Raw genomic sequence first — 25,012 nt, forward strand, 5'->3', positions numbered from 1 at the left:
GGGTATTCAAGGAACTGTAGGTTTTAGCTCTTTAGTACTGGCTTTATTGTAGTTGTGATTTTGTCCTTTGCCTGATTACTTTTTAATTTTTGTTTTTTTCCTGCCACACTTTTAGTTCTGTTTATTAAATACATTTATTTGGAACCACAGCCAACTAGCCAATGTTGGGCATAGTTTTAGCAGTGTGCGCCCAAGCATTAGTGCATTATTTCAAAGGTATAATATTTTGCCTCTGTAGTGTGTTAATGTATGAATTTTTGGTCCAGACAAAGACAAATGCTTGTTTTCAGATTGGCGTGCATACCTTAAAATGGACGCCTATGTCACTCTGATGAAGTGACATAGGCTGCACCGCTTTGGCTGAGCCAAGATGGCGTCTCATTAAGAGCCAAGCTTATAGCAGATGCCAAAGATTGCGTGTGTGTGTGAGAGAGAAAAGGCGGAGAGGGAGATAGAGAGAGAGATAAAGTGAGACCAACAAAATAATCGTCAAAACAGGTGATAATTGCAAGATCACTGCATGATATCACTACACGAGTAAGCGAGACGGAGTTTGCCTAATCAAGTATTTGTCCTTGTACCGGTGATACTGACTTATCAGCTGATCTCAGTGGACAACCAACAAAATATGCAGCAAGTTTCAGAAATGCGAAATAAAAACTGCACACTATACTAATTTTGTCTGCCCAGACACTGAGCCGCTTACTTGGCTTGCTCCGTTACTCCAAAAAGCGTTGATTAAGGGCAACTGGACTAGCAGAATTTCTTGATGTTTCATCACTAATCCGAGTAGCTTCTTCAATTATGATAGACTGGTAGGAAGTTGAGGTTTAAATAGGAAAACTCTATGGGTAAACCCATCAGAAACTTGCTTGACCAGAAACTGGTGTCACTAATTTCCATAATAGCTGAGTACTTACCTGTTAAGATGGGGGACTGTGTGCCTAGGCTACTTACCCTATGAATGGTGCTCTAATGAAGCTATTGTCAGTGGGAGCCTCCAGTCTCAAGGTATGAATGGTGCTGAAACGTCTTGGGGACAGAAGTCAAGACTCAATTGTAAATAGATGGCAGATTAAATCTCAGTCCACCTCCTCTGTTTAAAGAAGGTTTTCCCACTTTGACATAGATGGCTTCCTTTACTCCTCTCTCAACCATCCATCCTCTCTGGCTAGGACTTTGACGTTGCTATCTTCAAAAGAGTGTCCTTTGTCCTTCAAGTGGAGGTGGACCGCTGAGTCATTTCCTGATGAACTGGCGCTCATCCGGGCCATGCGTTTATGGATGGGTTGTTTAGTATTTAGTGTACATGACTGTACATTCCTCACTGCACTGAACAACATACACTACATTACTCTGTTTTGCCTGGGTGTTTTGTCTTTGGGATGGACCAGTTTCTGTCTATGTGTATTGCCAGGTTTGAAATAGTCCATTTGCCCTTTTCCTTTGTTTGAATTTTCAGGCACTTTCCTGTGGTTAGGCTGTAGTGAAACCATACAGGCCCCACTCAGTCTTGTAAGCCCAACAATTGACTGTTTAGAAAGATATAGACACATTGTGGGTTTTTTTTGTAGATTTTGAGGGATTATTTTAAGACATATTCATGGTAGCAGTAAAGGTGGTCGATGAAGTGTCAAATTACATAGACACACATTAACAGCAGGACATAAGTCCCTATCAAGCATTGTTATTATGCATAGCATGTATGACAAGCATCTAGCACAAATATAGCTACATTGATGTTGTTGTACAGCCTGTGTGTGTGTGTGTGTGTGTGTGTGTGTGTGTGTGTGTGTGTGTGCGCGTGCATGTGTGTGTACGATTGTGAAATGGCAGTGTTGATATTAATAGAGTGGAAGTCATGCAGGTTAAGGGGAAGTAAAGCTGTGGTCATTTATTATGAATGACATGACTGGACCATCTATGATAATGTGAGCCCCCGCACTCATGGTGATGGCAATACACGACCACAGAACAGGGCAGACAGAAAGGAAGGGAATGAAAGCAGAAAATAAATAAAATAGACCTGCATGAGATGATTAAGCAATGATTTGTTTGGCAAATAATTGATTATGCCCCGAATGTGCAATCATCATTAAGAGCAGTGTTCTTGGGTGAGCGAGGAATGACAGCAATACATTTGTTCCAGTGAGCAACAGAAGGTCTTTTTGCCTCATGAAAGGATGTGAGGACACATTTTTATGTATTATCTTCCTTGTCAAAATCAAATAAATGAATTTTTCATCTGAGATAAACTTTCTGTGGAATCAACCTTTTTGACAGCCAACACAAACTGACATACACCAGCTGTCCGGTTTGTTTTCAAGACTTGGGCTTTGAAAACACAGCAACTACGTGCCCTGGCTACTGTGGAAGCAGCAACCCAAAAACAAAGCCTGGCCATTTTTTGATGTCAGTATGTGGTCATAGTGCAGCAAAGGGATTGATGCTTGTGTAATAACATCAGTCTCTCTGTGGCAGGAATTAAACACTTGGAAAGAAAATGAAAAGAAAATATCTACACATATCTGCGTACTGTAGAAATACGAGCATTTGCTGCAATGCCGCTTAGTGAGCGTTGCTATTCCACTAATAACTGGAATAATAGATCAGTCAGATTTGTTACGCAAATCACAGAAATGACGACTTTGATGGCCTTAGTTGAAATAGATGGTGTGATTGGATGGAATTGTAAATCAGATTGAGAGCAGTGGTGTAACCTGTTGGTAATCTATTGAGTGGAAAAAACTCAGTTCCTAATGACCATGTAAACAATTTTGTTTGTGGTTTTAAGAAATACACAGGCTTGGGGAGTAACAGATTACATGTAATCAGGATCCAAAAAAAACGGTAACTGTAATCCGAAACAGTACAGGGAAAGTACATATAATCAGAATACTGCTATATGTTACACAAACGGAGGTTAATGCGCAGGATTACATTTTTCAAAACAAATATGCGACAAGCAGCAGATACCAGAGTGCAAGTGCAGTGTACACGTAATGCAACACTTGACATGGTATATGTTTTTTGTGTTACTTTATAACGAGTTTCAGGAGGAGGACCAACCGCGCCTTCCCGCCACTTCTGGCTTAAATACCGTCCTAACCTATGCATCCTGTTTCGTTCTCATACTCCTCACAAGCGCATACCAAATGACTTGCAAAAAAAAAAAAGTCTTACCTTACCAACATGGACTCCATCTCCCTGTCCCTGTCAGACGACGGACCTGTTCACTCCCAACTGGAAAGATCCTCTTCCAAGTTTCAGTCAGATGCCAGGACGCCCAGCATATGGTTCCAAAAACATCTTCATCGCCACAATCCCAGAGATGCCGTCATTGACCATCCAAGTGCCACGCAGCGAGCCGGCCGCCTTACCATCTTTGACCATTTTATTGGCGATCCACGTCCCTCCTGGTTCTTCTTTGCTCTCCATTCCGAGCTATATGTCTTCCGATGATTCCTCCACAACGCCGTCAACGCTTAAATCCTGCCAGTCCCTCCACTCACTGCTGCTCACAGCGCCCTATTTCTCCAGTAAGGTCTCCTAACACACAAACTCCATGAAAAATTTCCAACTGGACAGTGGCAACCCTCCAAAGAGCCCTCAGGAAGAGAGCAATCCCTTTCCACCGAGCAGACATAAAACTAAACTTTGTAATGTGCTAATTTTGGCACGCCAATGTAATTCAGCCATCACTAGCACCCTCCCCGATGACATCACCATGCACGACGTAGCCAACGTCACTGACACCCAGCTGCCGAGTAAGGGAACAGTCCACCCTAATTCGTTCTGCAATCCCCACCAGAAGTCGCTACCATCACTTCAAAAGCGGCTCCATAGAAAAACTTCCAATTCTAAAACACATGCCACTTGCCTTGGCTCCAACAAGCATTCCTGGCACCGGGATGCCAGCATGTGCCACTTTGCTTCAGCACCACCAGCAACTCTCTCTTGCTGGGCTCTGGGCACAGGGATGCCCACGGCCCCCGCCACACACATTGTACAGCCACTTCAGCCGACTTACTTACCTGGAGCTACACCAAACCAGCCGATGCATCAACAAAACAGAACAAACTTCTGTCATAGATACATATATAAAGCTCAAGGAAACACATAGGATCTAGTAATATAGCACATATCTGATGATCTTATGTGACAGTTTGTGAGTATAACAGGAATCATGGGCAGGTTGGTGAATTGTTCATCTAGGTAGGAGTGGACAACTGGAGGAGGCCATGAAGACTGGGTCAGATGTAGTTTATGGAGCTCCACAGGTCTGATACACAGCACTCCAGACCATGAAGACTGGGCTGGTTGATGTAGCTTAGAACTCCGCAGGTCAGATATTCAGCGCTCCAGACCAGAGACCCTCACAAGAAGATGGAGTGGGAGGGGAGGGGAGGGGAAGGGAGAGAGTGAGACACAGTGGTTAGTATAGAAAATAAATTATAAGAAACAGAAAATAAAATTATAAGATATTAGAGGACAGGAGCCAGAGAAGAAAGAGGAGAGGACATGTCCTCAGTGCGTCGTCCCCCTGCAGCCTAGGCCTATAGCAGCATAACTAAGGGATGGTTAAGCCAGCCTATAAGCTTTGTCAAAAAGGAAAGTCTTAAGCCCAACCTTAAACGTAGAGACAGTGTCTGCCTCACAGGTCGGATATTCAGCACTCCAGACCAGAGACCCTCACAAGAAGATGGAGGGGGAGGGGAAGGAAGAGAGTGAGACACAGTGGTTAGTAATAGAAAATAAATTATAAGAGAGGACAGGAGCCAGAGAAGAAAGAGAAGAGGACATGTCCTCAGTGCATTGTCCCCCTGCAGCCTAGGCCTATATCAGCATAACTAAGGGATGGTTAAGCCAGCCCTAACTATAAGCTTTGTCAAAAAGGAAAGTCTTAAGCCTGACCTTAAACGTAATCAATTCTAGATTATTGATGGTAATTACATTGATCTTGCCATTCCTCTCATGCCTTCCCTTCATCAGACCCTAGCTGATAGATTTCTGGAAGGCCAAGAAGGACCTTCTTACCAAAAGGGCAGGTCAGCCTCAAGGTCAAAAGAGCTCACTCCAACACAATTTTCATTCGCCTTTTCCCTTTTTAGGACATTCTGTGCTCCCGTTTTCCCATCCGTCTGCATTTTGCCTTTTTTATTTTCGGCGTTAACTCCGGTTGGGGACTTAGATCTCCAACAGGGGCTGGCGTTTCAGGGTTTCGGCCGCTGATGTGTTGCTTGTAAGACGCCTCGAGCCCGGCACGCCCCAGAAGATAGGTAGGTGAAGTTTATGTTAGGTAGGATCTGGGGAAGTTCGTCTTTTGTGTGACGGCTGTTTGTGTGCGGACATAACACACGCCTTGTGTCTCTGGTGGTTCCCAGTTGATTGGGTGTGGTACAGCAGCATTTTTTGTTTTGTAGTCTGCTCATGGGTGATTTATCCTAGTGTATTTGATGATGGCAGCATTTGACTTGGAAGCGTTCATGGCTGAACCATCATTGACTGTGTTTGATAAATGTAAGAAAAGTGATCTATGTGTGGTGGCGGAGTATTATGGTGTTCCGGTTTCTACCTCCCTTGTCAAGGCTGAGCTAAAAGCAGTGCTGCTAGATGAGTTGGTCAGCAGAGGGGTTTTTAGCTTGTGGAAGCTCGGATTGAAGTCAAGGTCTCTCCAGGTGAGGGTCACCTGGCGGGAGTGGCCGAGCAGCCGAGCAGCCAATTACTCCTGCTGTGAAAGGTGGGGACAGCGGGGAAGCTGGTCACAATACCCCATTTCGTTACTTATTTCGGCGCATTTGAGTGTATTGCCGCTGCGTTGCACTGGCCAGAGAATGTGTGGGATATTTTGCTGCAGTGTAAATTGATAGGCAGAGCTCAGGAGGCTTGCTATTCCTTGTCCTGGAGGACAGTCTTAATCAGGATAAAGAGTGCTATTCTGTAGGCATGGTGTGCCGCCTGTAAACGATTTTGCCTCGGTGCGTGAACTGATGCTACTAGAGGAGTTTAGAAACTGCGTCTCTGAGGGTACCACGTTTATCTAAATGAACAGATAGTGTCCACCTTGCAGATGAGTTTGCACTTACACACAAAAGTCTGTTGGCCAAACGTGAGTCTCCGCGGGAGGTTTTTCAGAAGTCTGATAGGTGACAGGTGCTGCTGTTTCTTCTGCTTCCAAAGCTGATCGGCAGTGTTTCTATCGCCACAGGTCGGGTCATTTGATTGTGGATTGTGTTGCCTGGACACTGCCTGCTCACAGTCCCTCATTTTGTCCAGAGTGCTGTCATCTGGTACCAAGTCTGACACCAGTGTTGTGGTTAGGGGAATTGAGATGGGTGAGATGGGCACCTCTGCACCGAATTCATGTACAGTCAAATCTGGCAACTGGCTATTTTTTTTGTGGGTGTCCGCTCTAGTTTTCCTGTTGAGGGCGTTGATTTCTTCATGGGTGATGACATAGCTGGCGGTAAGGTTTATCCTGTTCCTAAGGTCGTTGCTGCGCCCATTCTAGTACGAAGTAGCAATTCGACAGCAAGGTGGTTGAGTGGCAGTTTCACCCAGGTGACGAGGTGTTGGTTTTGCTACCTACACCTGGGTCCGCACTTACTGCTAGATTTAATGTTAACACCATCCGCTCCAACTACAGCACCACTCACATTGCCCAAACTTTAGAAGCCATATTCATTAGCTTTTTTTCTGTTTTGTCAGATGCTCTGAATTCACTGTTGAATTCAGAGCATCTGACAAACGATGCTTGGGGGGCCTTTTGAACGGGTGTTGGTAGACTGTGTGGGTCCGCTGCCAAAAACTAAATCTGAACATCAGTATATTCTGACTGTGATGTGTGCTGCAATGAGGTATCCTGAGGCCATTCCACTGCGCACCATTAAAGCAAAACCCGTTGTTAAAGCCCTCACTAAGTTCTTTACAACTTTCTTTACAACGTTAAACATGTAAAATCAAGCCCTTACCATACAGAGTCCCAAGGTGCACTTAAGCAGTTCCATCAAATGCTTAAATCCATGTTGTGTAAATTCTGTCTCGAGTCCAACAGAGAGTGGGATGAGGGTCTGATTTGGTTTTCGGTCATCGGTCATCCAGTACGAGGTCCCTTTCATCTCCTTAAAGAAAAGTGGTTGGCAGAGTTGCCAAATCTGAGCACAGTGTCTTGGACTATGTCAGTACTTTTCAGAAACGTCTCCATCACCCCTTGTCAGTTAGCCCGTAAAAATCTGGCACAGAGCCAAGCTAAAATGAAACGTCATTATGACAAAAAGTCTGTTCTTCGGGTGTTTCATCCGGGTAAACAAGTTTTGGTGCTGCTTCCACTACTGGGATCTAGCTTACAGGCACGGTTCTCTGGGCCATACACAGTGGAAAGAAAAATCTGTGACACTGATTATGTGATTCAAACCCCTGGTCAGAATAGGAAATCTAGAGTATGTCACATAAATATGCTAAACCGTTACTTTTCCAGAGAGAGTGTTCCCTGCCGCCTCCTGCTAGGCCTGTGATGAGGTGTCTGCTGCGCCCCTCCAATACCATCTTGCTGATGACAGGTTGTTGGAGAAAAGTGGTTTGATGCCAGCTGCTCGGCTAAGAAACTCAGAGGTACTGACTGATTTAGAGGATTTTTTGGCTCATCTCTCTCAGTCAACTCATGCAGATATCATAGCGTTGACTGAAGACAACTTGTTGCTTTTTTCTGACCATCCCAGTCAAACTTCTGTTTTGTATCATGACATCAATGTGGAGGGCCACAAACCCATTAAGCAACATGCCTATAGAGTAAATCCAATTAAATAGGCCGTGATGCAACAAGAGGTGAGCTATCTTGTTGAGCATAATCTAGCTGTCCCCAGTATGAGTGCGTGGAGCTCTCCCTGTGTGTTGGTCCCAAAACCCGACAACCCTCCTCGCTTTTGCAATGACTATTACAAAGTAAACGCTGTTACTAAGCCAGACTCTTTTCCACTCCCTTAAGATGGAGGATTGCATAGACCAAGTAGGCTCCGCTACCTTTGTAACAAAGCCGGACCTGTTAAAAGGTTATTGGCAAGTTCCTTTAACCCCACGGGCTTCCGAAATATCTGCTTTTGTTACCCCCGATGCTTTTCTCCAATACACGGTCATGCCATTTGGGTTGTGTAACGTTCCCGCTACATTCCAACGTCTCATGCATACCGTTTTAGTAGGAGTTAAAAATTGCGAGGCTTATCTAGATGACGTGGTTGTCTACTCCTCCACCTGGTCTGACCATCTCCATACCCTGTCCCTCATTGTCAGCCGTCTCCACAATGCCTCCCTCACTCTCTACCTGGCAAATTGTAACGTACCTGGGTAAACAGGTGGGTCAGGGACTGGTCAGGGTCAGGGACCCAGTCCAAGACCTCTTGCTTGGACTGGTTCGGACTGGCCCTTGACGGAAAAGCTTCAGGCTATTATTGATTTTCCAGTCCCCCAGATCAAGAAAGCCCTGTGCCGCTTCCTTGGGATGTATGGGTATTATCGAGGATTTTGTAGAAACTTTTCGGATGCGGTGGCTCTGCTGACTAGCCTCGTTAGTCCCCTGAAAAGTTTCGTTTGGACCTCTGCTTGCCAGGCTGCTTTTGAATCTGTTAAGGCGTTACTGTGTAGTGCCCCTGTCCTCACTGCGCCTTGCTTCACCAGGCCCTTTAAATTAGAGGTAGACGCCAGTGCATGTGGGGCAGGCGCTGTGCTTATGCAGGATGACGACCAAGGGATTGACCATCCTGTCTATTTTTTTTCTAAAAAATTCAACAAACCTCAGTCCAACTATAGCATTGAGAAGGAAGCTCTTCCCCTTCTGCTTGCCTTACAGTACTTTGAAGTCTTTCTCGGGTCCAGTTTGCAGCCTATCCAAGTGTTCATCGATCACAATCCCTTAGTGTTCCTTGCGCATATGCGCAACTGTAACCAACACCTTATGCGCTGGTGCCTCCTTCTGCAGGATTTTAACCTGTAGATTTGCCAGAAGAAGGGCACAAACAACATGAGGTCTTCTTAAAATTAAACATCATAGGGGGATGTTTAATTTTTAGGTATGGGGGTGTTACGAATCTAGTTGTAGGCTCCTTAAGTTTGTTTCAGGTGTGTGCTGCGTGGAGGAGATGATTGGTGTGGGAGGCTCCAGTCCTGGACCCTGATTGGCCGTGGCTGACGGAGGACGCCTATATAAAGATCCAAGATGGCGGCCGGGGCTGGTGGCAGGCTTTCTCTCATCTCTCTCTGCTCCCAACCGGCCACAGCGTTTGGTCCTTTGTTAAGTAGTAGGGGTGGACTGCCATTTTTGTTATCATCTTTTCTCCTGTTTATTTAGTTATAGAGGTAAGTGTTCTGTCATTTGTTTGATTTTGTTAGGTTATTGAATTAATTTCAAGATAGGGTTGTTTGGTTTGTTATTTTGGCCTTGGTCCACCCTGAAGCCATATTTTCATTTGTTTCCCTGTTGTAAATAAATAACTTTATAACATTAAAAATCTTTTGTTGTTTTGGTGGCTACATGGGACAAGGGGAAGATGGGAGCCTAATCATGTTGTGTCCTAGACACTCCTAGATGGGGCATAACAAAGCACGTCCCACCGGCACACTCTATTCGTCTCTGAGTCCAACCCATTTCTGGTTCCATTGGCACCTCCGTCAAGTCCTTTCTTCTTCAGGTATCTCTCCTACTCATTACTCCGGCCACTCCTTCAGGATAGGGTCACCACCTGAGCCTCTCGAAGTGGCATCCCAGACCACATTATCCAGTCTCTAGGACGCTGGTCTTCTCAAGCTCACCTTCGTTACATCCACTCCGATCTTGGTGACCTCAAGTCAGCTTTATCCCACAATAAATAATGCCACTTTTTGGAGTTCCTTCATGCCACAGGGAATCCTCCCATGAAGCTTCTCAATACCACACCCGAATCATCCCATCGTCTCTTCCGTACTCAACCATGTATCAATAAATCTAGGGATGCACTGAATGTGAAACTCAGCCGATGCTGATGTTTAAAATAACAACTTGGCCAATGGCCGATACCGATGTTTTTATGTTTTGTTATTTATTCCATCTTTGGTGCCACAGCAACATTACTGAACTATTTTAAAAATCTTTCAGCTCTTCATCATACTATTTTTTTATGAGCACAAATTCAATTAGACAAATTTATGAAACAAGAGCAACCTTTTTTGTTAATTTTTAGTTGACATTTAAGATAACCTTAATTCACAAGTTCTTTTCTGAAAAATAACTTTCAAAATATTTTTTTCAGTACTTACATTGCCCAACAAAATTATTTGAGTGGTTCTAGCCTGATAAACACAAACTTACTCAATGAGAGGCTGTTGTTTCAGTACCTACATTGTAAAAAATATTTGTCAAAAATAAAATACAAGTGTAAATGTAAAAACAATTGGGAAATCAATAAAATATGTTATTAATAAATACAAACATAAATAAATAGGGCTATGATTTGTGTATTTTTAATACATAATAAAACATTAGTGTTTCAGAACTTATGGGCTGGAACATGGGGCATCTTTATGAAACAAAATTGACCTCTCAGGAAAAACAGTCCCAGTGGGCCAACTCTTACCATTAATGACACATGTATGTATCTCTCACCTACTTCTTACTAAGATGCATGTTTTTCTTTACAAAGAAGAGCATCTCTGCCTTGTCGTAGCAAAGTCTATTTCTCTTTTCATCCAAGATATGAGACACAGAGCTGAACAGCCGCTCACTCTTTGTGCTTGTGCATAGCGCACAAAGGTATTTGCGTGTCATTTGTGCCAGTCCTGGAAAACGCAGTTGATTATTTCTCCGATAGCCGAGTGTAGTTTTACCTCTGGGAATGGGGGCCTCTGCCAAGAACATATCAAGTTGTTGGGATACGAGGTACTTGACCTCTCTGGTCCATTCTCCTGTAGAATCTACGCATATGTAGCAAGTGCATGCTTTTGTTCAAGCTTGCTCTCCGACATGTAAAATGTACTATCCCAATGAGTGGAAATATCCTGCTGTAGCCTTTTTGGTTACATCCCCAACTGTATATGCACAGCCTGGCCAGACCATTGTCCATCATAGCTTTTGTCATATTGCTAGCATTATCTCTTACCACAGCATGCACTTTGGTTTTGTCAATGTTCCACGTCTGGAACATTTTTTCAAATGCCTTCGAGATGGCAGCTGCTGAATGGGTGCCGGTGAACTCCTGAGAGGGTAACACTGCTTTTATCAGGTTGAAATCCTTGTAAATCCACTGTGCCGTGAGGCTAAGCACGCTCACGGGGCTGACATCTGAACTCCATATATCAGTGGTAAAAGTGATTGCGTTGATTTCATGGGCCAGTAGCTCATAAATGTGTGTGGCCACAATGTTGTGGATTTCTGGGAGACATACCTCGGCAAAGTGATGTCGGCTAGTCACCATATAGTGTGGCTCCATAATCTTCATCAGACTCCAAAACCCCACGTCCTCTACTACGGAGAAAGGTTGGTCATCTAGAGCGATGAACTCCATCACCTTGTTCATTATTTGTTTTGCTCTGGCGCAAGTTGTTTGACTCTCTCAAAGGCCATGTCAATTAAAGTCTGAGTCTTGCTGGCGGTGGCTGTTTTCGCTTTCTTGGCAGCTTAATTTTTCTGTTTGTGGTCAGCTTGCAGGTAATCGCTGTACACCGCCATGTGCCTGCTTTTCAAATGTCCAATGAGAAAAAGAAAGGTTCCTTCCGAGCACAGAGCTCATGCGACATTTAAATCAACATAAACATCGGCCACTGCCATCTGTGAATGTCATCTTTTTTTGCCGATGGCAGTTAACAAGCCGAACCTCGCCCGGTTCCGATGTTCAGCCGATGCATCGGTGCATCTCTAGTTAAATCATTCTTCTGGTTGGAAGTGTGGTCCTTGCTAGTGAAGTGATGCTTTATAGCGGGTTTCAGAAGCAGGACCACATCCCAACTCTGCCTTCCCGCCACTTCTTGCTTAAATACCCTCCTCACCTATGCATCCTGTTTCATTCTCGTACAAACACATTCAGCTCCTATACACCCGCCCCTAATTGTTAATGACAGACAGACATAATTCAAAACATAAGATAGGAGCAAAAATGTGTTGATGCAGTTACATTAAAGTACAGTACAGAGTTTTGTCACTGGCCTTTCAATAATGTTGGCCTTTGTCTGTAACCTCACAGAATGCACAAGCCCTTGTTTATCTGGAAAACATTCCAGAACCCTGCCAAGTGTCCATGAACCACGTGGAGCTGAAGAATCCATGATCACCTCGATATCTCCAGCTGTCAAACTCCTCTTCCTTGCGTTCTACTTCTGCATCTCATGGAACAAAGGCAAATACTCCAAAAAGTACCTAAAAAGGTCTGAAAGATACTGTACGTACGTCCAGTGCCTTCTCATGTACAGATCATGATGTTCAAACACTCCAGGTGGTAAAGCTGGTTTTCCCTTTAAGAGAAGAAGATGGTTAGGCATGAGAGGTTCCAGGTCATAAGTATCCTCTGAGAGCAGAACAGAACTGAGGAGTACTCTTCTCACCAGGTGGATCATCCGTTCCCACACACCATGGTGTGAGCCTGCTGGCGGATTCAAGTTCCACTGAATACTAACCTGCGAAAGAGCTCCTTGAATCCTGTCCTGATTCAGAGCAGTAAGCACCTCCTTCAGCTCCAATGAAGTTAGTGCCATTGTCTGATGTAGGACTTGTCAGCTGCCCTCTTCTGCTGATAAAATGCCGAAGAACATTGATGCATGCATCCATATCTAGTGAAACAGCCACCTCCAGATGGAGGTACTATATTGCTTACAGGTTGATCTTCCTCTCCTCTCCTCCACTGGACCAAAATATTCCACTCCTGCATTGGTAAGTGGTGGAAGATCAGGAAGGATTCTCACCTTTGGCAGGTCAGCCATTTTTTGTTCCACTGCTCTTCCAATGACTCTCTTATTTTCAATCCTCCTTGAACGGCCCTGACTTCCTTTCTCCAGACAGTTAGTCACAGAAGCCGCTAATTGCTTCCTCTTGTGACTCTGTGCCAACAACATGACCTTTAACCTCAGGATCCAGGCAACAGCTGTCTTGAGTCTCCTCCAATCAGAAAAGTAGACAATGAGCTGGTTCGTAGGACTAGAAATGTCACACATACTGATGGTATTCACCGTCACCCCTTTTGTCAGACCTCTTGGTCATCAGTCCACTGAGATGTCCAACACAGTTCTAGGCCAGTCCTCCTCACGCTTCCAAAGAAATGTAGGCCCTGCCAGCCACCTGCAGTTGTTCAAAAAAAAGAGACCTTCATTCCCCTTGATGCATCATCAGGATTATCCTTGGAACCTACATGCCTCCATTGTGAGGGTTTAGATGTTTCTCTGATGGTCGAGATTCTGTTGGCCACGAACTTGTGAAAGCGGCTGTCCTCATTGTTAAGGTACTTCAAAACCGAAGTGCTGTCAGTCCAAAAGACTGAATCCTCCACCTGGACGTCCAGCTCTGCCTTTAACAACGAGTCCACTCTGACTGCGAGGACAGCTGCCGTCAACTCTAGTCGGGGAATAGTCACAGCCTTCAGTAGTGACACCCTGGCTTTGCTATGCACCTTCTCACACTGAATGCAAACAGCTGTTTCAAGTCCTTCAGCCATCTTTTCCAGTGAGGTAAGATGTCCCTGACCAGATCATCACCCCATCCACACCCTCTCCTACAGAGCTCTTGCTGCATCATCTTGGCAGGCAAGGTGACTGGTGCCAGAAAACCCAACGGATCGTACACCAAGAAGGGAACTGACAGCATACCACGTCTGGTGAGAGACTGTTGCTTCATCTCCATCTTAAACCTGAAAGAGTCAGTCTCCACACACCACTGTAGACCCAAAGCCCTTTCCATTGGCAGGTTATCTTGGTCCAAATCCAACTCTATCAGTCCTTGGGCCTTTGCTCCTCTTTGATGGCCTGCAACACAATACGACTGTTGCTCATCCACCTTTCCAAAATGAGGCTCCCTTCTGACACAGAGCAGTTGGATCTTTTATCATTTGGATGGATTCTTCTTCAGTGGCTGTGCTCTTTAAACAGTCGTCAACATAGAAATTCTGCTTAACAGACTGAACCACATCATCCTCAAACTCAGACCGGTTGTCATCTGCAGTTTTCCTAAGTGCATAGCTTGCACAGCTAGGAGATGACACAACGTCAAACTGATGTACAGTCATCCAATACTCCCTGAGATCCTGAGTGATGTCACCATATCACCACCAAAGGAGGTGGAGAAAATCTCTATCCTCCTCAGCTACCTTCACTTGATGGAACACGGCTTGAATGTCACCCATGAATGCCACTACTTCATTCCTGAAACGAAAAAGAACTCGCAATGAGCTGGTGAGGTTGGAACTTGGCAACAATTCACTGTTTAAAGATACTCCTTGAAATGTGGCTCCACAGTCGAATACTACATGGAGTGATCCTTTCCACGGATGATGGACACCATGGTGAGGGATATACCACACCTTCCCCCTTTCACCATGCAGCTGTTGCTGAGGCACTTTCTCTGTGTAGTTCTTAATGATGAGTGTGTTCATGTACCCAGCGTACTCCTGGTCCAAGTGTTTGTGGTTCAGGAATTTTCTCCTCAAACCCTGGATCCTTCGCTTAGTCACTGCAAAGTTATTAGGCAGACAAACCTTCTTGTCTTTATAGGGCAATTTCAAACAACGCCTTGCCTCCTGAAGTACTGCTAAATGCTCCATGATTTCCAGGAACTTGAGGTCTTCTCTGGACATTTCATTCTCCTTTGTGGTCTTCTCATTAAACTCATGATTATACTGCTTGACCAGCCTTTCTTCGATCATACCCACAGAGGGCCTGTTCACCATTGCCAAGGGCAGCTCCTCTTCTGAAGCACCACTGTTTCCATTTAGTGGTCAATTAAAACCCACCCAAGCACTGTCATAATAGCATATGGGCCATTCCCACTACTATTAATGACCTCCTAGGGCTCTAATATCCTGGGAGCGTTGGTTCCAATTAACAGGTCGACATTTGCTTTTATGTTTGGGATGTTCACCTTGGACAAATATGGCCATTTTTCCAGTTCTTCAGATGTTACCATGTTATTAACATTGACTGGCACTTTTGTCTGTGTGAGAACATCATCAGAATCATCAGAAAATGTGTACGCTGGAACCACTGCTTTTTGCCCAATCATGCTCTGCAGGAAGTTGGTTTTCCCCTGTGACATTCAACTTCTGCATTAGATGTTCTGAGCAGAATGTGGCCGACCTTCCCGGGTCCAAAAAGGCATAGATTTTTATGATGTGATTTTCCTTTGCACTTTTGACCTTGACAGGGCGGATGGATAACATATACCGGTCCTGACCAGCCCCTGTATTTCCACATGTTTTGAGTGAAGTCAGCTGGTGAGATGTTTCAGACTGTTCCAGAGCTGGTTGCCTTTTAATATGAAGCACAGTGGGATAGGTTTGACTACATACTTTACATGTCAAGCAGCTTTCACACTCACGGCTCATGTGTCCTACACGTAAACATGCAAAGCAAACGCTCTTTCCCCTTAGAAACAGAATTTTTTTGTTGTGCTTTTTTCCTTTGAACTGTTTGCAGTCTTCCAAAGAGTGGCTACAAGCACAGCAAAGGCATTTGGCCCTTTTATCTTTTCCTGGATCTGATGTAAACTCATTCATTTTCTCAGGCACTTCCATAGATGTTACCGTGGTGGCCACAACATTTCCTTTCATTTTGTTTCTAGGTTGAGCTTTAAACCCAGTCAGTCTTTATCTGAGCCAGATACTCCTGTATCTGACTAAATCTGACTAGCTATGGTCCTCCACTGCTCCCTCATTCTGAATGGCAACTTGGACACAACGGCTCTTACATTTACTGGCATATCCAATTCCTGCATGTACTGAAGCTCTTCAGTACTGTACATGTACTGAAGCTCTTCAGTACATGCCTGCCAGGCCACAGCCCTTTCCATGTAAGGACTTGCGATTTTGTACAGGGGCCATGTGCTGGCAGCTACGCACCAATTCACGTAGCTGTCCTCTTGTAAACTGTTCCAGATAGTACAAACAGTCCGCTTTTCCTGCCTTTTCTTCAACTCCTTGCTCAAAGGCTTTGGCGAACGCCCCATAATGGAGAGGGTTCCCTTCAAATGTGGGAATATCTCGTGGTGGCAGTGACATCATGTGCTGTTGCTGTACCAGAGCTGCTGTTACTTAATTTTGTCTCTGCATGATGGTAAGCATGTGTGGTGGACTTTGATGTATGGATAGTGTGTAGGTTGAGCAGTTGTTGTTGATTGATGTTCCAGATGTATTTAGGCTACTTGTTGCTGTTCATGTTGGCTGAACTGATGCACTGAAGCAGCTTGAACCCATTGCTCAGTTTCCTTGGGTCACACATCCTTTAATAGAGTTTTGTTGGGTGGACGTCACCATTTTGTTGATTCATTTTGTTGTGTTGATTTCCATGCTTCAGGGCGGTACTCCTTTGCCATAGGGTTTAACGTGTTGACAGATTTTTCCAGCCGTTTCCTTTTCTCTTTTTCCAGATAGGAATTCATGCCTTTGCTGGGTGCTTGAGAAGAACTTCTCCGCTCTGAAGCCTGTAATACAGCCAGCTTAGCAGTTGATGCAGCAATTTCAGCTTCCAAATCCAGCTGCTCTCTTTTCCTTCTCAGCTGCTGTTCCTGTTCCTCCAAGGCATGCTTTTCTTTTAAAGCTGCAGCACAAGCAACAAGTGCTGCCTTTTCTGCCTCAGCCTTTATGGCTGCAGAAGATACCGTACTTGATGTTGCACTGCCATGGCTGTCATCCACAACATTATCATTTTCATTACCTTCATCAGTGAAGCCCACATTTTTGTGTTTGCAATACACTCATTAATAGACAACATTTTGACCTTAAACCATATTTCCTGTTTTTGTTTTTCCTCACATGGCAAAAATCCTAAAAAATGATTATGCATGCTTTTTACTTCATAACACACTTCAAACAATTCATCAAGACCATTCTGCACCTTTGTTTCATCATGCTTTAACATCAAATCTCGTATTGATTTTCTTATGTTGGCTGCTTTATTTAACTTAGCTTTTCTGCCAGATTGCAACGTGTCCAATTCATTGGCAAGCGCCTTTGCAGTGAGTTTGACCCCTTGGTTTTGAGTTTATGTTTCAACACAGCCAACAACACTACTGGATTTATTAACAGTTTGCGCATGAGTCCCGGCAGTTTTAACTATGTCTTCGCCATACTGAATAGTAAACAGTTCGCAGCAAACCAAAGAATGAATGAATGAATGGCCATTTACCGGTGTAGCACTACACATACCTCCGGCCGTGCTTTGGGCACCGTGCGATGATCCGGTGGTCCGGTGCTCCGATGCTCCACAGCTGACTCAGCCTCAGCCCCGTAGCTCCGCCGGCGTCTCGACACCCACATCCAGAAGCTCTCTATTTGCCTTTCCGGGTCAAAACCTGACAGTGAACAATACCACACACCTGAGCTCCCCAGGTAACAGCACAGCGAGTGAATTACACCAATACCTCAAACTCAACCAAACACATTCAGTTCCTATAGGATCCTTAAAATAAACAAACAAGAAGTCTGACACAGATCCCGTAAATTTTGAGAAGAAAATTATTACTATTAAGGCTAACTGCTTCTGTGTGAAAAGTAAATTAGTTTCAGCAGATGATCATGTTTGGCACACCTGGAATTAAAGTCAGCAGCTATGTGTGGAGGGGCTATGGTTATTTTGATAAAAGGTGTATTAAAAACGACTATATGATTTGGAAATCAGGCGAGATAGCAGTTGCTAAAACCAAGGAAGCCCACAGATACTGAGCAGAAACATTGATATTTATTAGCAGAATAGAATCAGGTAAAAACACGGGTAAAAAAGGTACCCGGGGCTAGTAAAAGAGTGCTAAAAGGAGGGAGCAAGACAGCAGTCACTGCACTTTTACACCAGGTGTATAGGAGGTCTGGTGGGTCATGGATCGTTACTCACGCTTCTTCGTGTGGCCTCTAAAAAGACACACGATAAAATCTTACTTTGCCCATGTGACATATGCATTTCATGTTGCAGACAATTCAATGACATGTAGGTAAAGCATATTAATACACCCCTCTTTCAGGAGATTTTACTTCTAATTATAACAGTAATAATTGTTAAAATATTATCATTCCTACCACTACAGATATTGTGGTTATAATCTATGGCCTAGTATGATTTATGGTGATGTGTTGTTAATTTTGTTTTCCAGAGGAAACATCAAAGTCACTTACTCCTCTTGTTTTAATTTTTGTTTTTTGTTTTTTCCTTTTTTAAAAATTCCATTCAGTTCAACTAAAGCAGCATTTCCTGGAGTGTAAAGGGAGATTTTATATGTTTCTCTAATTAATACACTAAACTGATGACATATCTTCAGTATGCTTTAGTATGTCTTTTTTTTTTTTTTTTTTTTGTCTGTTTGGGACTGAAGTAATCTAAAAGTAATGAGGAACAATACTTTTATATTGTGATACTTAAGTAAGTTACTGATTACAGGTAACTTGTAATCTTACTGGATTGGCAAATGTGTTTGAAAAGAAAAAAAAATAATGGATGTGGGCATATCCGTCTAGTTTACCTTGGTCATATTTTTCTACTCTAGGCAATGAAGTTTAAAAAAATAATTTATTCGTCATCAGTGGCAGAGTCACTTTGCCCATACCATTTTGGGACACGTAAATGCATACGCATAAATAATTATATCTTATTCTGTAAATTTTTTGATTACACTGTTTATTTTATTTTATTTTATTTTATTTTATTTTATTTTAATCTAATCTTATTAGATATCTTTCTTGCGATTTTTAAGGGTGTTACTTTTGTGTGTAACGAAGCTGCTGTGACCAAGTAATTTCCCTTGTGGGTCATTAAATTTAAGTGTGCCGAAGTCTAAGATTATTTGTCTTCATGTAAAAAAAAATTATATATATATATATGTTATAAAAAATTATATTTGACCTGAAGGATTTCAGTTAGATTCCAGAAATATTGCCCACATAGCCAAGAGGCAGTATATTTCTGTGCTGCCTTAGTACTCTACTGTAGGGGCATCCTTTCTCCGCTCCTGGAAATGTGTCATGTATTATAGAAATTTTACTTTGACATTAAAGAAAGGAACTGTGTCAAATGACATAAGATTCTAGCAATTACAACAGCACTTACGCTGTATTCATCCAAATGTTGTGGAATGTTGCACGCAAACATCACATTGTGATATATATCAACTAGAAGCATATTTTTGAGGGAGAAAAGTCACATCATTTAGTTTACACACCATGACATGACAGCCCGTAACTGGATATGTGTATAACAAGCTGATAATACGTGTTTGTTCAAGTAGATATGTTAAGCTTTCTGACTTAGGTAATTATCTGTCCAGACTCTGTCATACTGTTGCATCACAGTGCCAGGACATTCTGATGAATATGTCAGTGAATGTACAATATAATCACTGGGTTATATTGTAATCGGGAAAGCCATCTCTGTGTTAAAATGCAAAAAATAGAAGCTTACACTGTTCGCAGGGCTCTCAAGTCTAGTGTGAGACAAGCATTTCAGTAAACACATCATAAAACTCCATATACATAGACTTTAAACAAGATTAGTAATCTATGAATAGATGAGGCAAAGGTAAGTTGCTCTGCTTCAATCAGCAACCAATCAGAAAATATCAGCTGCCAATCAGACAATCAGAAAAGATAGAATTTCTTCATTGCCAGATAAAATATGCAAAAATGTGCACTCCTATTGTACAATAGTTGTTTATTACAGTCTAGGAACTGTATTTGCATATCTTTAAGTAGCCCCCTCCTCTTAAACAGTCTCACTCCAAGCTAAATTCAAAACTTGAGAACCCTGAAAATGTTTTTAGGTCACAATAACATTCCCTAAAAAAACACAAACACATTCACAGAAGGTGTCATTTCAATCCACAGTATCTGATTTTCAGCATAGCGCTGGGGTCCCTCACACTGTGGGACAATAATTTATTTATAGTGAAGACATTGAGAGAGAGAGAGAGAGAGAGAGAGAGAGAGAGAGAGAGAGCACATAAGGGCACGTTTCAAGCAATTACACTTAAAGGAGAATTCATGTATATTTTTATGTGGGCCTTGCTTACATTACTCTAATATACATTTGTTTAGAACACTGAATATATGTCAGTAAGATGTTTTGTGTGACTCCCTATCTGAAGAAGAAGTGTACATTAAGTTAGCATGACCCATAGCCCCAGTGGCTAAATTTCTGGGAAATACCCCATGTTGGCATAAACTGGAGTTGTCCTTTAATGGATGCACATCTAGATGTGTAGTATTGCCTATTCTATGAAGTTTTCAACTTCATACAATTTAGCAATTTAACAATTATAGGATTAGTATCTTTCTTTACACCAGTACTCTTTTTGTGTGTGTGAGTAGACTCTCTAATATTTGAATGCACTGCCTTGAAATCTCATAGGTAACATTACCATTCTGTAACACAAATGTCACCATGCTGAGATGTGCTGCTGTCGACTCCTGTCTGTGACGTTTAATAAGCCATAAATTTGTGAACATGTTAGCCCAAGTGATCCATCAGTGTCTAAGTCATTAAAATATTGAGCTTTACATCGCCACACTAGTAGGAAAAGAATAATTCAATCTGGGTCTGCTGCACAATCTCCCGAGATACCACCCTAGATAAGCTTCTCTGGCCAGTTGTCCTGACCGCTTCATCTGACTGCTTTTTTACAGCAGTGGCAGTCTGAGCTCCTTAGCGTGCCTGTGATCATGCGTCTATTGATCCAACAAGGGGAAATCATTTATGAATTCAGTCTACCTTTTTCAGCCACTACCCAGTGTGCATGAGCATATGAGGATCACATTGGAGAATGATCAGTTAATTGAGGGCTTTGTGTTGAGGCTCAGCCTGTTCACCTTGACAGCGACTACTCTGTTAAATCCCTCTGTCTACTTTACCCCTATTCAGGAGGGCAGTAACTTGCGGATTACATGTGGACTATTAGGTTGCTTGTTTAGACAACTTGATTGATTAGCATAAATGATCGTTCAGCAATATGTGAGACAAATGACTGATAAACAGAACCTTATTAAACCTACAAAGTCACTATACCTACATTAGACATTTGATGATATGCATCTTGCTCACTTTTTTACTATTTCAATTTGTATTAAGCATTACTCACTTAATTTTTCAATGTTATGTGTTTAAACTGTTGTTTAAAATAATATAGAGATTTTCATCTTTAGCACCCGTTACCCGACCACACACACTCACTCCCACACAAAGGTACCAAGAGACAACCATCTCAGTCTTAATTGAAAGATGTAATCTTGGAAATGGAAGCCATGAAACATTCATAGAGAGAGAGAGCAAGAGAGAGAGAGAGAGAGAGAGAAAGAGAGAGAGGGAAAGAATTGTGAGAGTGAGTGTTTATGTGTATAAACTGAATGTGCATAAGCCTCAGGAGACTCACTCAGAGACACTTCTGTTTGAACAGAAAAAACCCTGACCCCCCCCCCATCTCCTTTCATCTTTTTCCCTCATTTTTATACTAACTTCCTCCATTCTGTTCTTTTTCCCCTACTACTTCCTCTATTGCTCTCTTCCTCAACTCACTCTGTTTTTCCTACTCTTATCATTTTCCAAATCTGAGTGTCAGCTGTACTGTCTCTCCACCACTCTCCTTCATACATATCCTCTGCCTCTCCCATCTGCTGTTCTCCAGCTGACTCCTTTCCCTTTCTCTTAATATCCCCTCTTTCTTAATATCTGTCCCCATCTCTCACTTCTACTGAACCCCTGTCATCCTACACACTCGTCCACTCAATCACTCTAATTTCTGCTCCTCCGATTCATACTGGCCTCCTATAGGTACCATGTCTCACAGGCCCTGCTCATGTTTTTTTATGCCGTTTTATATCTGTTCTTTTTCATGTCCATGTCTCTCCCTGGGTACATCTGTCACTCTAAACAATGTTTTGCAAAACAGTAATAATTTACTGTGTCTCTGCATTTTGTCTGCGAGGTACATGGTAAGGGCTAAATTTCTCCACCATCAGTCATTTCTCCTGTGTTAGTGTACATTAAATTGAAATCCTAGTCATGTAGTGCCAGTGTCATTAATATACATCATTATTACTACACTAAATATATTTTAATAAGAACAAACCCAGGGATGAGCAAAGTTGATTTTTAGAGACACATCTGCTTAGGGCTGATAGAAGAGCAGACACATTAAATCCATACATGCATCTGTGTAAAACATACGCATAAAATCCAATAAGCGTTGAATAAAGGCAACTGGACTGGTAGAATTTCTTCTTAATTTCTGATAGACTAGTAGGAAATTGAAGTTTAAATATGAAAAAAAATCTGTGGATACACCCACCAGAAACTTGCTTGACCAGAAACTGGGGTCACTATTTACTTAATGGGTGGTACTTACCTGTCATGGAAAAGGGGAACTGTGTGCTTGAGGAATTTACTCTATGAATGGAGCTCTAACGAGGCTATTGTTAGTGGGGGCCTCTAGTCTCAAGGTGTGAATGTTGTTGAAACTTCTTGGGAATAGAAGTCAAAACTGAATTGTAAATAGATGGTAAATTAAATCTCAGTCCACTTTGACATAGATGGCTTCCTTTACTCCTCTCTCAAACCATCTGTCCTCTCTGGCCAGGACTTTGACATTGTTATCTTCAAAAGAGTGTCCTTTGTCCTTCAAGTGGAGGTGGACTGCTAAAGTTGTTCCCTTGATGAGCCGGCTCTCCTGTGTTGAGCCATGCGTTTGTGGATGGGTTGTTTTGTTTCTGCGATGTACAAGTCTGTACATTTCTCACTACACTGAACAGCATACACTACATTATTCTGTTTTTGCCTTGGTGTTTTGTCTTTGGGGTGGACCAGTTTTTGTCTGAGTCTATTGCCGGGTCTGAAATAAACTGGGATGCCGTATTTTCTGAAGATTCTCCTCAGTTTCTCTGATGCACCAGCTACGTAGGGGATGACGATGTTCTTCCTTCTGCTGTGCTCCTATTCCCTATCCTTCCTGGGATAACTTTTTGAGGCTTTGACAAAGGCCCAGTTGGGATATCAACATGTTTTGAGGGGTTGTTTGATGTGTTGTCCCTCCTTGTCATTTCCCTCCTGTCTTGAGGGTACAGTCTGTGCTTGGTGCTGGAGGGTTCTGATGACTCGTAGTTTGTGTTCCAGAGGGTGGTGGGAATCAAATAATAAGTGCTGGTCTGTGTGTGGGGGTTTTCTGTATACAGTCCAAAAAGGTCAGGCTATCCCTGCCCTGCTGATGTCCCCCCTGGTGAACTTGATGTTCATGTCCACTGCAGTGATGTGTTTTGTGAAGGATTCCACATTCTCTGTCCTGATTTTGACCCAGGTGTCGTCCACATACCTGTACAAGTGGTACAAGTGGGTGGGGGTGGAACCTGCAAAGGTGTTCAGGTCTCTGGTCTCTACTTCTTCCATGTAGAGATTGGCCACGATCGGTGACACTGGTGACCCCATCACACAGCCGTGTTTCTGCCTGTAGAAACCTCCATTGAACTGGAAATAGGTGGTGGTCAGCCACAGGTCTAGTAACTTGTCCTGGGGTGAGGTTTGTCCTTGAGGCCAAGGTTTCATCCTTTTGTAGTCTTTTCCGTACTACATCTGTCATGTTACTTGAAAGTATGTTTGTTAGTTTATTTAGGCAGCCTAGTCTTGTTTATTTATATCTGTAACCATAGCAACCTAAAGCTGGTGCATTCTGGGAAAGTAGAGGCTGCCATATGCAGTGATCAGCTACGGGTGTGACCTCTCCATTCTCAGCTTCACCTTCTCCGTCTTTCTTTCTCTCCCTTCTTGGCTAAAGCAACATTTGTAAGTATTCTTCAACATGTAACATTGAGTCATTACTCATTTTGAATTTTGTTCTTTGTTGCTGCGACAGCTAAAGTGTTAGCATGAGCAAGGCCCAGTTAGCTTTGTTAGCTCTATTGTGTTTATCATATGTTGTGCTGTTATATTAGCCAAGTGTGCTATCTACGCTGATGTTGTGTATGAAGGTTGTTAATAAGAATTTTACTGTACTGTGTTGCATAGCTGTGTCCTGGAGTTTCTTGGGAGTGTTGAGCTGAGTGGAACATAGTCCATGACAACATCCATGGCTTCTCTGGTGGGAATGCAGGTGAACAGTGAGGTCACATCATAGGACATGATGGTTTTTTCTGGGCCCAGTGTGACATTCTTGACTTTGTTCACAAAATCCCTGGAATTTTCAATGTGGTGTGGGGTGTTGCCTACCAACGGAGACAGGAGGGATGCCAAATGCTTGGCGATGTTGTATGTGACCGAGATTATACTGCTGACAATGGATCTGAGTGGGGCTCCCTCCTTGTGTATTTTGGGGAGTCCATAAATACCCGGTGTGGCTTCCCCTGGGTACAGACGGCAATAGAGGAGTCTGTCGATGGCCTTCTCCTTTTCCAGCTGTTGTAAGTAGTTTATTATTCCAGTTTTGTAGACGTTGGTTGGGTCACATCTCAGCATATCATATGTGTCCTTGCCTTTAAGGAGGTTGCCCATTTTTGTGTGGTAATCCACTGTGTTCAACACCACTGTGCATCTCCCCTTGTCAGCTGGAAGGATTGTGATGTCCCGGTCCCTCTACAGTGACACTAGTGTGTACCCATGTAATTTTTTCATATTTAAACCTCAATTTCCCACTAGTCTATCAGAACTGAAGAAGCTACTCGAATGAGTGGCGAAACGTCTTCAAGAAATTCTACAAGTCCAGTTGCCTTTATTCAATGCCTTTTAGATTACCATGACCTAGATGACTGAGAACATTCACAGACATACACATAAAAATCCAAAAGGCGTTGAATAATCATCATCCGAGTAGCTTCTTCAGTTCTGATAGACTGGT

General features: G+C 43.0%; 1 pseudogene; it reads right to left on the reverse strand.

Moving 5' to 3' along the window:
* Nucleotides 1-1,083: 1,083 nt before the first annotated feature.
* LOC125013886 lies at nt 1,084-24,789 on the reverse strand (annotated as a pseudogene).
* Between the last annotated feature and the right edge of the window lie 223 nt (nt 24,790-25,012).

Source organism: Mugil cephalus, chromosome 9, assembly GCF_022458985.1.
Source record: "Mugil cephalus isolate CIBA_MC_2020 chromosome 9, CIBA_Mcephalus_1.1, whole genome shotgun sequence".
Taxonomy (NCBI): domain Eukaryota; kingdom Metazoa; phylum Chordata; class Actinopteri; order Mugiliformes; family Mugilidae; genus Mugil; species Mugil cephalus.